Below are 6000 nucleotides of genomic sequence, written 5' to 3'. Positions count from 1 at the left end.
ACAGGCGAAAACATGGAATAAAACAGAGCAAATTGTGGAGAGTATGGGAACCACAAGATCAGATATAACTTTGTTGAAATATTGTAAACAGGAAAAGACGAACCAGTATCTCTGCTAAGTCTAAATTAATGGGTGCTTCACAGGAACCATTAACCATCAAGAACTCCATATGTCTCTAGTTTAAAATTATGTCCCTTTGTGCTACAATAGCTGTGCCTGATAATAGTCCCAATGGTCAAAATAGATGAGGTAATGGGTCCGAAGATAGAAACTTACACAAGCAGGACAGTTGTGTACATGGCATCTCCATACTTGGGTAATGGGATTTGGGTATTGTTACGATGATGGAGAAAAACGTGGGAGTCATACATGGAACAAGTGGACTTTAAAATATGTCTTTCTTCTATTGTGTAATTGGTTAATTGTGTTGTATGGTTTTTATTCTGCAAAATGTTAATAAATATATATATTTTTTAAATCTAGGCTGCCTGCCTGCCTAGGGGCCAGTCTATGATTGCGCCATTCTGTGATTCTACCTTTCACTCTCGGTCTATCTGGCGGTTGGTCTGGGTGCTGAGAAACAGCAGCTTAAAGTCACACACACTGAAGGTGATACTAGTGAGCACAGCAGGGCATGCAAAGGATTGCAGCTGGAAAAAGAACTCAAATCTCTATATCGAACAGCAGGACACCTAAAATGAAGAATCAACTGTTTGCCAGCAGAAGCCAACTGTACCGAAATCCATTTCTCACGGCTGCAATGCATCATCATCTGCTTCTCGCAATTCAAGGACCATAACTCTCTTTAAATTTATTTCTAATCCGTATGAATGTAGATGCATGTGTTTTACCATTTCTCCTTAACCCATTAGTAGTTAATAAACGCACTCTATCTTAACTCAAGAAAGCCTAGTGGAATTGCCTCTTTTTTACACCTAACTGTTGGGTTTGTAAAAGATACCCATGGGAAAGGGAACCTTGTTAGATTAAACCTTTGTTGCTACCAGCAGAGAATGGGTTGATAAAAGACATGGAGCCAATTACACCCCCCTCATCTGAGTTTGTGACACTTAGTGGGTATCCCAACCAGGTCAGTGACAAATCGAAGGGTCAATAAGTTTAGGGGAACCCCACCTGGGGTTGGACACCACAGTATTAACCAGTGACTGATTTAGTATGGCTCATTCATTCTTGAACTGTAGTAAGGTTACAAAAAGGTTTTTCATTTTTTGGTGTGTGCACGAGAGTTCAATTGATCTACAGCCATTTAGCATTTATCAATGTCGATGTATGTTATGTAAGACTGTATTTTGAAGAACACTATAAAGACCATGCTCAAAAATAATGAAAATTCAAAGTCTTCTGTAGTTACTCTCTACACACAGAGAGATCAGATTCAGAAGTACATGCTCTGCAGCTTTTCAAAGATGTAAGGTCCTTTTGGGGGCAGCACATAGATCCAGTCGCCAAAAGGGTATTTAAATTATATCTTCTCTTTATCTCAGGTGTATTACAAAAATCTGCCTGGTTATTCTCCAGGCTAAAAAAACACACACAACTTGAAGAACAACTTGAAATACAGAAACTGAACCTTCCAATGCAGATTGGGCCGAATAGGCCAAAATTACATGTTTCAATGAGATCTCCTCTCATTCTTCTTAAACTCCGGAGAATTATAGACTCAATTTTCTCAACCTCTCCAGAAGACCACGAGATATCGGAGCAGAATTAGACCATTCGGCCCATTGCATATGCTCCGTCATTCGATCATAGCTGATATGTTCCTCATCCTTTTTCCTTCCTTCCCGCCATAACCCCTGATTGCCTTATTAATCAAGAAATCCCATTATTAATCAAGAACACCAAATTTGTGCTTGAGGTGCTGTTACCTACATGGCTACAGGCCAAGAGCTGTAAGGTGGAATTAGACAGAATAGTTCTTTCTTAAAATACATAAACATAAGAACTATCCCAACTCTCTGTCTTCTGTCAATCAGCCAGTGTTCTGTCCAAGTTAGTAAATTACCCCTAACCCCATGTGATCTAACCTTGGGGTTAATCTTCTGTGTGGCACCTTAACAAATGCCTTCCGGAAGTCCAAATATACTACATCTACAGGATCCCCATTATACACATTGCTTGTTACATCTTCGAAGAATCATAGAATCCCTACAATTCAGAAGGAGGCCATTTGGCCCATCGAGTCTGCACTGACCTTTTGAAAGAACACCCTACCTAGGCTCAAACCTCGACCATATCCCCATAACATAACCGAGGAGCAATTTAGCATTGCCAATCCACCTAACCTGCACATCTTTGGACTGTGGGAGGAAACTAAAACACCTGGAGGAAACCCACACAGACACAGGAAGAATGTGCAAACTCCACACAGTCACCCGAGGTCAGAATCAAACTCAAGTCTCTGGCGCTGTGAGGCAGCAATGCTAATCACTGTGCCACTCCAGCAAATTAGTTAAACATGATTTATCCTTCTTAAAACCATGCTGACTCTGATGGACTATGTTTTGACTTTCCAAATGTCCTGATATTACATCCTTAATAATTGATTCTAACAATTTCCCAACAACAGATGTTAAACTAACTGGTCTATAATTTCCCACATTCTGCCTCCTCCCTTTTTGAATAAACTTGAGCATTTTTCCAATCCACTGGAACCTTTCCCATGTCCAGGGAATTTTAGAATATTACAACCAATGAATGCACTATCTCCACTGCCACTCCCTTCATTACCCTAGTGTGGTGAATTATAAACCTAATAATTCACACTGTGTTCTATTATATGTATTGTGTCCTTGTGGGCTCTGTATACGAGCTGTTGCGCGCCTTGCCCATGTGGGGAGATGAGGGGCGCAATTCTCCCGAGTTACGAAAAATCGGGAAGCTGGCGTCAAAAACGGGCGCGTTTGACGCCAGCCTCCGCCCCCCCGACCGGGAACCGATTCATCTCCCCGGTCGGGGCTAGCATCGCGTGGCCGTGAACTCCGGCATCGCGGGCTTAATGAATTTCGTTAAGCCCGCTACCCAAAGTTAGCGACGGCTGATGTGTCAGATGACGTCAGCCGCGCATGCGCGGTTTGGACGACTCCAACCCGCGTATGCGCGGATGACGTCATCACGCATATGCGTGAAACCCGCGCATGCGCGGGCCGGTATGCCCCTCAGCCGCCCCGCGAATGGATCCAGCGGGGCGGCGGAGGGAGAAAGAGTGCGCAGGGTAAGTACCCGCTGCCCGCAATCGGTGCCATGGTTCCCGAGAACGGGACTTTACGGCCGTTTTTACGAATGGTCAGAGCAGGTGTGTTTTACGCTTGTAAAAACGGCCGTAAAGGCCTTGGAAATCGGCCCATCGGCCAGGAGTGAATCGCTGCTCGCCGTAAAAAAACGGCGGGCAGCGATTCGTGTCGGGAGGCGGGCATGGGGGGGAGAATAGCGGGAGGGCATTGGACCAGCGTGTCCGTAAAAATTTACGCCGTCCACTATTCTCCGATTTTTCGTAAGTCGGGAGAATCGTGCCCGAGGAGTTTGTACTGGGCTCCACCCTTGAATCCGCCCATGGCTCCTCCCACTAACTGGAAGTATAAAGCTCTGCAGTCGTGAGCCTGCTGCCAGTTCATCTCGTCGCAGGCAAGCTCTGTTGTAAGATTATTAAAACCACTGTTCACTTCCAATCGCGTGTCTAGTGAATTGATGGTCACATCAATTTAATAATCTTAGGAAACTTGAAGAAAACTACTATGGAATCAGCCCTCAAACCTGACCGACTAGAACTCGACCCGCAGGCTGCAGAGGCAAAATAAATCTTTCTACACTGGCTCAGATGCTTCAAGGCCTACCTGGCTGAATCAAGCACTTCAGAAACTACGGAGGAGCAGAAACTCAGCCGACTGCACGCAAGGGTGAGCCACAAGGGTGAGTATATCTACTCAACTTAACAGTACTTCCTCGTATACGGAGACCCTGGCCATGCTCGATCGAATGTACATGAGGCCCATCAACGAGGTCTACGCGCGCCACATTTTTACGACCCGCCGCCAGCGCCCCGCGGAGTCATTGGAAGAATTCCTGCGTGATTTAAAAGCTTTAGCACGGGACTGCAATTATCAACCTGTATCAGCCGTCCAACATATGGAGCACGCTGTCCGAGATATATACGTGGCAGGGCTCAGGTCCAACTATGTGCGCCAGCGGTTGCTTGAAAAAGGGGCCCAGAACTTGGAGGACACTGTAGAGTTAGCTACAACTATGGAGGTCTCGTTCCGCAGCCTCACCTCATTCCCCGCGGACCAAGCGACCCCATCATGGGCCCCCGACCAGCGACTGCCCAGGCCTGTGCCACGCGGCCACCCACCCACTACGCAGCTCCAGTGTGCCATTTTTGTGGGCCGCACCAACACTCACGGCCCGGCCCGCAACGCGACCTGCAGCAGCTGCGGTCGCAAAGGACACTATGCCCGGGTCTGCCTGGTGAAGAAAACCCCCTCTCCAAACTCCCGCAGCCCAGAGCACTCGTTTCCAAACTCACAGGCCCGCAGGCCCCAAAATGCTGCAGGCCCCAAAACCTGACACGTGCGACTCATGGGGGTCGCCATCTTGGCAATCCTCCTCCATATGGCCGAACACGTGCGACTCATGGGGGACGCCATCTTGGACACCATCTTCCTCGCCGCCCGCCACGTGCGATCCACGGGGCGGCCATCTTGGGATCCATCCTCTTCAACCTCTGAAACTCACCTCGAAGACTGCGATCTCAGCGGACAGTCATCACGGGGCCACTCCAGCACAGCTGATCGAGCCGCCGACTACCCGCAACTCAGCGCAGTCACGTTGGACCAGGCGGGTCCGAAACACCTCCGCAACTCGATGATGACCATTAAAATCAACGGGTACAGTGCACCGTGCATCTTCGACTCCGGGAGCACCGAGAGCTTCGTACACCCAGATCTGGTAAGACTCTGTTTGCTCCTTATCTTCCATGCACGGCAAACGATCTCCCTCGCTTCGGGCTCACACTCTGTTCACCTCCAAGGGTGCACCGTCGCAACCCTAATGATTCAGGGCGCCAGCTAGTCGAACTTCCAGCTATACGTACTCACCGAACTCTGCACCCCACTCTTCCTGGGACTCGACTTCCAGTGCAACCTCAAAAGCCTCACACTCAGCTTCGGCGGGCCCCTACCTCCATTCACTATCTGCAGTCTAGCGACGCTAAAAATCAACCCCCCTCCACTCTTTGCTAACCTCACTCCGGACGGCAAACCAGTAGCCACTCGCAGCAGGCGGTACAGCCTGCAGGACAGGGTGTTTATCAGAACCGAGGTCCATAGGCTTCTACGTGAGGGGATCATAGAGGCCAGTAACAGCCCCTGGAGAGCTCAGGTGGTGGTCATCAAGACCGGGGAAAAATTCCGAATGGTAGTGGACTATAGCCAAACCATTAATCAGTTCACGCTCCTCGATGCGTACCCGCTTCCCAGGATTGCAGACATGGTGAATCAGATCGCCCAGTACCGCATTTTCTCCACGGTGGATCTGAGGTCTGCTTACCACCAGCTCCCAATCCGCCCGGAGGACCGCCACTACACGGCATTCGAGGCAGATGGCCGCCTCTTCCATTTCCTCCGGGTTCCCTTTGGCGTCACGTGGACTGAATCGTGGATCCGTACAGGCTGCGGGCCACGTTTCCTTACTTGGATAACGTCACCATCTGCGGCCATGATCAGCAGGACCACGACGCTAACCTCCATCGATTTCTCCAACCTGCCCAGAAACGTAACTTCACGTATAACACGGAGAAATCCGTTTTCTGCACGACCAGGCTAACCATCCTCGGCTATGTCGTGGAAAACGGAGTCCTGGGCCCCGACCCGGACCGTATGCGCCCCCTCTTACAGCTCCCCCTCCCTCAAAAGGTGCCTGGCATTCTTCACGTATTATGCCCAGCGGGTCCCTCAGTATGCGGACAAAGCCCGCCCACTATTT

This window comes from Scyliorhinus canicula, chromosome 16 (genome assembly GCF_902713615.1).
Source record: "Scyliorhinus canicula chromosome 16, sScyCan1.1, whole genome shotgun sequence".
Taxonomy (NCBI): Eukaryota; Metazoa; Chordata; class Chondrichthyes; order Carcharhiniformes; family Scyliorhinidae; genus Scyliorhinus; species Scyliorhinus canicula.
Note: the sequence above shows the minus strand (reverse complement) of the source record.